This window comes from Bison bison, unplaced genomic scaffold, assembly GCF_000754665.1.
Source record: "Bison bison bison isolate TAMUID 2011002044 unplaced genomic scaffold, Bison_UMD1.0 scf7180017864519, whole genome shotgun sequence".
Lineage (NCBI taxonomy): Eukaryota > Metazoa > Chordata > Mammalia > Artiodactyla > Bovidae > Bison > Bison bison.
Genome location: NW_011495072.1, coordinates 8,104,183 through 8,113,530, shown reverse-complemented (window position 1 = coordinate 8,113,530; position 9,348 = coordinate 8,104,183). Strand labels below are relative to the sequence as shown.

Genomic DNA, 9,348 nt, shown 5'->3' with positions numbered 1-9,348 from the left:
TTGGTCATAACTTTCCTTCCAAGGAGTAAGCATCTTTTAATTTCATGGCTGCAGTCACCATCTGCAGTGATTTTGGAACCCCAAAAAATAAAGTCTGACACTGTTTCCACTGTTTCCCCATCTATTTGCCATGAAGTGATGGGACCAGATGCCATGATCTTAGTTTTCTGAATGTTAAGCTCTTCTTTTGAATGACCACTTCTGCTCTTGGTCTTGGAGTGTGTGAGACATTGTGTGTGCTCTTTAAGAGAGAATTCTCTGTTACCCACTGGATCTCCCCAAAGCAAGCCCCACTGACGTTCAAAGCCAAATGTTCTGCAGGGTTCATCTTCCCAGTGCAGGACCCCCAGGCTGAGGAGTCTGATACAGTGCTTGAACCCCTCATTCCTTAGAGAGAAGCTCTGCAGTTGTGATCATCTTCCTACTTGTGGGTCACCAACCTGGGGGTGTGGGTCTTAACTATACTGTGTGTCTCTGCCCCTTCTACCCATCTGGTTGTGGTTCCTTCTTTATACCTTTATAAAGCAGAAGATCTTTTTTGTCAGTCTTCAGGTCATTCTCATTGACAGTTATTCTGCAAATAGTTTTAATTTTGGTGTGCCCAGAAGAGGAGGTGAGCTTAGGGTCTTTCTACTTTACCATCTGGTCTATACCCCTCAGAGCATTTTTAACAACGCCTGCCCTGCTGCTGCTGCTGCTAAGTCGCTTCAGTCATGTCCGACTCTGTGCAACCCCATAGACGGAAGCCCACCAGGCTCCCCTGTGCCTGGGAACTCCAGGCAAGAACACTGGAGTGGGTTGCCATTTCCTTCTCCAATGCATGAAAGTGAAAAGTGAAAGGGAAGTCACTCAGTCATGTCCGACTCTTAGTGACCCCATGGACTGCAGCCTACCAGGCTCCTCCATCCATGGGATTTTCCAGGCAAGAGTACTGGAGTGGGGTGCCGTTGCCTTCTCCAAACGCCTGCCCTGGGAGGGAAACTATTTCACTTGAGCCTAAACTATTGGTGTTTTTTCGAAGCCTAACTGAACAGGGGAAAGGGAAATATGCATGCAGGAAAAATGGATAGAACTGCAAAGAGAAATAGATGGAGATGGATCTACCATTACGGAAGACTTCAAACACCTCTCTACCAGAAAATGGCTAAATCTAGCAGGCAGAAAATCAGTAAGAATATAACTGAACTCAGCCTGCAGTCAGACTCTTCTCCCCAGATGTCTGCCTTTATCACACTGCTCCATCATTAATAACCTTCTTTAGTTTCCCACTGCCTGAGTGGTGACACAGAAAATTCTGAGCATATCCAGTGGGGGTTTCTCTGATAGCTCAGGGAAGAGGGTCTAAGGACTGCTAGAGGCTCTGGGAACAGAACAGCGTATGGGAGAGACACTGAAAGAAAACCACATAATAAAATCTGAGGCACAAAAGTATACAAGATGACTCAAAAAATGACGGTGGTATCTGGGTCATTTGGGAGACTGAAACCCAAAAGCTATTTGTCGAGTCGACCAACAATGCTCATTATTTGGGTGAGGGGATGGCAGCCTTTGTGGTTTGTAGAGCATTCTGTGTATGGAAACATGTCTGCTGAAACTGAATGCCCCAAACCTAATTTCTGAAGTCAGGAATCTGCCCTCACGATGTATCCCTTGTCCAAATTGGGTATTTTGGCCTGGCTACGGCAATGAGAGAAATTAATCTTTGCTAAATCAAAGTGGACATCAAACTTACTAAATCACAGACTGTTATCATTCACAGTGGAAACTCAGGCTGATATGCAGGGGCAAGAGGGAGACTTCATCAGAAAGAAAGAGCTCTGATTCTGGAATCATCTACAGTTATCCAACAATCATTTATTATGCATTTGGTATTCTAGGGTTTGTGACACTTAGCTGTCTAGGAAAATCGAGAGAGGCAACTGTCCCATTACTCAATGATTTTGCTCCACGCGATGGGAGCACAGTGTTTCGCACATTAACTTCACAGAGCTACAACGACCAGAGGAATGATGTGATCATGCTGACATGGACTGCGAAGTAGCGAAAGGGTAGATAATTGAGGGTGAGGGGAAGGCAAGGGTATAGTGACAAATGTGACCAGAGAACTCAAGAGAGATGTTTCAAAGGGATTTTGAATTGGGAATCTAGAGTCACGGTAATGGATGAAATCGCTAAGACGGCAGTTCTCAAAGAGGTTCATAATAATACTAAGAGTTATTTGACCTTTCTTGAGTGTACAGTGGAGTTTTCCAGAGGCTATAAGACATGCAATATCACAACTGGTTGTGATATCACAACTGGTTGAATGTAGAAGCAAATATGAGAATCCTGCTATTAAGCCAGATCTTAAAGATAGTTGCAAAAATGTTACATAATACCATTCTTCTGTTTTTGTTTTGAAAATTATATTGGGTTGGCCCCAAAGTTCACTTGGGTTTTTCCGTAACATCTTACGGAAAATCCCAAATGAAATTTTTGGCCAACCCAATAGTTATTTTTCATAAAAACATGACATTAATATTAGCAAGTATTGAGTTTATTGTTAATTTTAAATTAATTACAATATATAAATATTGTAATCATTTAAAATAAACTCTATTTTTAGAAGTTTTATAGTTGTAGAAAAATTACAAAGATAATACAGAGTGCCCATATACCTCACACTCAGTCTCCCCTATTATTAACGTCTTACATTACAAATGTGTGATACGTTTGTCAAAATTAATGAACTAATATTGACACATTATTTACTCAAATCCATACCTTATACCTTGTGCAAATTTCCTCCATTTTCCCCTAATGTCCTTTATCTTTTCCAGGATCCCAACCAGGATACAACATTATACTTAGTTGTCATGACTTTTTAGGTACCTCTTGGCCATGATAGTTTCTCGGATGTTCCTTAGTTTTTGTTTGTTTACATTTTTTGGCCATGAGACACGTGGAATTTTAGTTCTCCTTCAACAGATGGAACTTCCCTGCCCCCTGCATTGGAAGCACGAAGTCTTAACCACTGGACCACCAGGGAAGTCTGCGAGACTCTCCCTGTTTCTGAATGACCTTGACAGTTGAGGAGTACTTACTGGTCAGGTATGTCATAGAATGTCCCTCTGATGGAATTGGTCTGATGTTTTTCTTAGAAAGCGTGGGGACTTCCCTGGTAGTCCAGTGGCTAAAACTCTGCGCTCCCAATGCAGGGGGCCTGGGTTCCATCCCTGGTCAGAGAACTAGATCTCACACCACATGCTGCAACTAAAGATCCCACATGCCAAATAAATAAATAAGAAAGTGTGGGTTACGGGGAGGAAAACCACAGAGGTGGTGTCATTTTCATCACATGTATCAAGGATTCAACTAACAAGGCAACTTATCACTGTTGATGCTGATCTTGATACCTGACTGAGGTTTGTCGGGTTTCTCCACTGTAAAGTTACTCCCCGCTCCACTCCCTATCCCCTAACCCCCACACACCCCCTTTTTTTGTTCTGTATTCTGGAAGGAAGTCACAACCTGCAGCCCACACATAGGAATGAGGAGTTATACTTGACCTCCTTAAAGTGAAAAGAATGAAGGTTCTAGTCACTCAGTCCTATCCCAGTCTTTGCCACCCCATGGACTGTATGTAGCCCGCCAGGCTCCTCTCTCCATGGAATTCTCCAGGCAAGAATACTGGAATGTGTTGCTATTTCCTTCTCCAGGGGATCTTCCCAACCCAGGGATGGAACCTGTGTCTCCTGCATTGCAGGCAGATTCTTTACCATCTGAGCCACCAGGGACATCACCTCCATTAAGGAAGCAAAGTAAATTATTTGGAATTCTTCTGTGTGGGAGATCTGTCTCTTCTTCCAATATATTTATTCAATCATTTATTTATATCAGTATGGACTCATGCATATTTTATACTTTGGGTTATAATCTAAAACTATTCTGTTGCTCAAATTGTCCTGCTTTGGCCACTGGTGAAAGTCACTCAGTCGTGTCCATGGACCATATACAGTCCATGGAATTCTCCAGGCCAGAATACTGGAGTGGGTAGCTGTTTCCTTCTCCAGGGGAATCTTCCTGGGAACCCAGGGATCAAAACCGTGTCTCCCTCATTGCAGGCGGATTCTTTACCAGCTGAGCCACAAGGGAAACCCTTGGCCACTGGGATCACTTTCAACTTGGCTCTTGCGTTCATTTTAATTTTTAATATGAATAGATAGAGTTCACATAAATAAAAGCTCTTTGGGGTCCTGGATAATTTTGAAGTTATCAAGAAGCATCAAAAGTTTCAAAGAAACACTTTTCTAAGGGACCCCCACCTGACCCCAGCACCGGGGTGTGGGCATGGTTCTTTAAGAAGAGGCTGCAGACGGGGCCGAGGCAAAGCAGGCCACGCTCCCCGCACCAATGGGGCACCCACTTCTCCGTGCCACCCATCCCCTCCTAGGGTTTTCTTCCAGTTTGAAACGCACGAGTCTCCACGGAGGCGAAACTCACGCCTCCACGCCTTTCCAGAAAACGCCACTGAGGGGCGCACGGCTCACAGAATGAGTCACCCACCCGAGAGTCAGGAAGGGGCCTGCATCTTGGCTCCGGCTCAGCGTTTTCCTCCGCGGAGTCCGCGCCCTGGTCTGGACTGATGGCTCTCATCCGCGCGCTAGGCTGTGTTGGCGCGTCCTTCTGGGCCACATAGGGCGTGCAGGTGTGGCGCCCGCGGGAAAGAGCGCGCCTGCGGCACTGGCTGGGCGCGCAAGGAGGAGCTGGCCGGATCTCCAAACCTCAAAAGCTCACCCGCTAGGTTCTCTACCTACCCCATCCCCGCTGAAAGCAGCCGGACAGCTCCCGGGGCCGCGGCCCTACTGGCCGCCCTCCCCTCGCCGGCCTGGCTGGCTGCGCGGGGCTGGGCAGACCCCTTTCTTCGGCAAGCGCACCTCGAGAGACAGAGATAAACGGCTGCAGCTGGAGACCAGACTAATTGATACAATAAGTTCTATAATTGCCTCGAAAATAAGGTAATGATTTGGTAGAGGGAATGCTTTGATCTTATCAGCCAAAAAAGACCTCTCCAAATGAAATTTCAGAGAAGGGGCTGGAGGCCTCCCTCTGACTTCAAGTGTGAAATCCAAGGACTACCTGCTTGCCTCCCCTCCTCCCCCATACACCCTGCTCCCTGACCAGACACCCAGACTTTTACGGAAGGGACTGGAGAAGAATATATATGTGTAGAAGGGGTGGGTCCTGGGCTGTTCGGGAACAGGGGGATGGCTGGAATGATTTCTGGAGCCTTAAAGAGGCTGTAAAAGAACAAAGAGATGGGGGCAGGGAAGGAGAGGAACCGACTGGGATTATGAAAACCCTGAATTAGTTCAAGCCAGATGAGGTTTCTTATACAATGAAGGCTTAATCTGGGCTTTTCAGGCAGGAGGGAGTGTAACAGAAGGAGGAGAACCTTGGTTCTGCCTTCTCCAAGAATCTGTGCGTATGCAAGCACACACACACACACACACACACTCTTGCTCTTCGCCGTGGGTGTCCCTGCCTGGCAGAGGCCCCAGCACAAAGAGGATTAGAGAGATGAGCTAATCTGGTTTGTATCCCAGACATGGCCCCAGAAAGGGACCTTGTCTACCCTGATGTTCAAGAGGGTAAAGAAGTGAGGGATCCTCCTCTGGGGGCCTGCTGGCTGACAGGATCTGAGGAGGCTGGAGTCCTAACTTCAGGACGAAGTTTAGATAGCAGAGAAGCAGAACCCTCAGAAGACAGGATGGGCTGTGCTGCAAGAAACCAGAGATAAAGGCAGAAAGATAAAGACTGACAGAGGGGAACTAGATATCTACCGTACGTGTTTCACCAGTGAGGAAACTGAGGCCAGGAGTGGCAAAGTAGCTTACAGAGTCATGCATACTGTTGAGCTGGGGAGAAAAACTCTGATTTCTTTCAGTGCTCTTGGTACTTAACTGTGTTGGAGGGACTGCAGAAGGTGTGAAGCAGAGGGCAGGAGAGAGACAGACACACAGAGAAATAAAGAGACACACCGAGAAAAGTAGAGAGGAACACAGACACAGAGCGAGAGAATAAGAAAAGACATAGAAAGAGAGATGAGGCAAGTGAAAGAAGCTGAAGAAAGAGACAGTTATACAGACTCTTAGAGAGAAAGATGGAGAGACAGATATCAAGAGATGAGTGACAGATTGATAGGGAGACAGCTTCCAACAGAAGAGGGAAGACTGCTAGGTATAGACACACAGACAAATGAAGACGAACACCAAGAGGAACAGACACAGGACAGAAATATGAGCCAGAGAGACAGACCCAGAGACGTGGAGACTCGGAAAAGAGACTGGAAAAGAGAGGCAGAGTGAACCGAGGAGGGCAGAGTGGGAGGGAGGCAGATAGCCGGCTCTGCAGATTGTTCTATTGGAAGCAAATCTCACTTCCAGATTGTTCTGGGGCCCAGAACAGGTGGTGGGGAGAGAAAGAGAGCTCAGCCTAGCCTATCTGATACAGGGAGATGGGGGCGGGCGGCGCTGGGGGCAATGTGGGACCACCCTCCCTTGGGGTTAGGCTGGTCAGTGACCACCCAGGATCCCAGCAGCACACCCAGTGGCCTCACACAGAACCTGGGCCACCCGCCCAGGATGGCTGTCAGCCCGCCCACCGCCTGGCTCCAGTCTGATTACAGCCAAAGTGCTAAAAGGCTCCAGCCACCCCCCATGCCCCGCCCCATGGCTCCACCTCCCCAGGCCTCCTCTTCCCCCTTCTCCCTTAGCTCTCTCTTTTCCTTTCTCCAGGCCCCCTAGGGGAGCTGTCTACTCCCCTATTTGATCACCGGCTGGAAAGAAGAGGGTCTCAAGCCCTGCCCCACCAAGCCCCCTTCCCTGGTTTGGGGCTGGATGCTCCTTCCTCCAAAGCCCTCTTGGCCTGGCCTCTTTGAGACATGTTCCATGCCTTGCCTGGGAGCTCATAAATACCAAGGAGAGGCCGGGTCAGGCTGTGTACAAAGCATAGATCCCCACCCCACACCCCTTAACAGCCCCTGGGTTCTTCCCAAGCTCCCCACTCTTCCCCAGACACCTGCCTGGGGTGGCTGGAGAGGAAGAAATAGGGGAGGGGCACTAGGGGCCTGGGTGAACCTGGCCCCATTTCAAATGAGATTTGCCTAGGTTTGCAAAGAAATATCAGGAAAGGCGTCTCAGGGCCCCTTGTGCAAGCAGCAGGCTCAGGAATTCCTTGACTCCTATCCAAACCTCCCCCCAGCCCCTTCTCGGCCTTTCTCTCTGCTCGTTACCATCCACACCACCTCCCACCCACGGGGAAAGAGAGAAGGTCATCGCCAAAGGGGCCCAGGGAAGGGGGGCCTTTATGGGGGACAGGCCTGGGTGGAGAAAGAGCTGTTTACTCACACCCTAGCTCCCCTTAGCTCATCTCCTCTCCCATCCAAGGGCCAGTCAAAATTTAAAATCATTCAGCCACACACAGCTGAGAATAGAGGGGCTACTCACTTAGCTCTGAGTGGCCCCCTGGGGGAAGTGGCGCAGGGGGTAAGGTACAGGGGTGAGGGAGACCCTTTTCTATGGGGCACCCACTTTAGAGAGGGCAGGAGGCTCTGGTGCACCTTGAGGGAGGAGGAAAGTTCGGCTTTGCCAGCCTGGTGGAAGCAGTCCTGTTGGAGGCCCCAGGGAATCTAGAGGCCTGGGGAAAGGGGAGGTCAGCAGTGAAAGCCCAGCATCCGAGGCCTCAGATGACTTTATTGTATTTGCCTGAAAATACCCTGGGGGTAAGACCCTTTCACTCCTTCGGTGTCATTTAGGAGGCCCTGGCCAGGCTGGGCACACAGCACAGCAGGACCTCAGTGAGTGACCTGACTCCAGGCAGGACCCTGTAGAGCAGAACTTGACTCCCAAGTTGGTGACTCCTCCCCTGGCTCCCATTGTGGTGGAGTAGGGGTGGGGGCTGGGAGGGAGGAGCAGGTCAGGCGCTAGCCTGAGCCTCTGGCCTTGACCCTCTGCCTGGAAGCCCCACAACAGGCCCTTGCGTGAGGAGCTGAGCTCTCCAGTAGAGTCTAGGACCTTGAGACTGGAAGTTTATTTTGAGATTTGAACTCCAAAGTGGCAGATCCCAGAAAACCTCTTCTCTGACTCCGTATTTGTTCTCTAGTTAAGTGGCTGAGTGCAGCTCTTGCAGTCAGCTGGCTCCTGCAGCCTGGGGTTCCTCCTGGGGAGCTAGGGGCTCAGAGGGGAGGAGGGAGAAGAAGGAGCGAAGCCCTATCCTGGTTGTCCACTCTAGGGCAGAGGTAGCCTGTAAGCACTGGGGGAACGTCTTGTCCCCTCACCCACTTCCCTCCCTCTTGGAGCTGCTGATGTTTCTGGGGCCCCCCTCAGTTCAGCAATATGCTTTAATAGTTGAGCATCTATATTGTGCCAAGACACGGTCCCACTTGACTATGAAGACAGCTGAAGCCAAAGAAGGGGCCTCGTAAGTGAGTTTGGGACCCATGTGGGCGAGTCCACCCAAGGTTAGGGCTGATGTGGTCATCTCCAGTTCCCCACCCCACAACTTCAGGCCCATATGTAGAAATAAACACAGGGCCAGAGTCACACCCAGGCCTCCGCACACAGGGGAGTCTAGGAGAGGCTGCCAGAGCTTGCAGAGCTTGAGACTGCTGCCCAGCATCAGGGTGGGGCTGGGCTGGGAGGAGGTGAAAGAAGGGTGGAAGGAAAGGGGTCTCCACAGGACAGAGCCTGGGCCTACTCCTCTTTCACCTGCCCCTCTCAGGGAAGCTCAGTACAGAGTTGGCTTCTTTTCGGGGAAACAGAAGGATGGACTGGAGCTTCCCAGACTGAGAGAGAAAAGAGAGGGGACGGGTCGGTTGGCAGGGATGAATGTGGCTAGCATGCAGACCCTGCCTGGGCTCTGTATTCACCCCTCGCTCACTCCCATCCAATTCCTGTCCAGCCCCCATTTCCTACCTCCCCCCAGGGGTGGGCATCTTCTCTGTTGCATGAGGCTTTGAATGTTCCCTTAATGGGGTCTACCCTGAACAACTCTTGATTCCCCCTCTACTTATCACTTTCTAACATGCTATATGTTTTACTTATGATGTTTACTGGTTATTGTCGATCTTCTTCCAATATAAGTGAAACTACATACAGGCAGACATTGTTCATTTTGCTTTGTTTCACTGATGTGCCTAGCACAGTCTGGCACATGGTAGGGAATAAATATTTGCTGAATTAATGAACTCACTCCGCCCCCTGCCGCAGAAAGTGAGGTGAAGGGGTGAGAGATGGGGAGAGGGGATAAAGGTCTCCCTGAGCCCTTCTCCCTCATGTCTGCCTCTGGGATGTCTGCAGCCTCTCTGCA

The 9,348-nt window shown here is 49.5% G+C and overlaps 1 protein-coding gene across 1 annotated transcript in view; it reads right to left on the bottom strand.

The window, feature by feature from the left end:
* The window catches only part of ST7L (suppression of tumorigenicity 7 like), a 144,308-nt gene that overhangs the window by 29,013 nt on the left and 105,947 nt on the right, over positions 1-9,348 (bottom strand). The gene's annotated exons all lie outside the window — the stretch shown is intronic.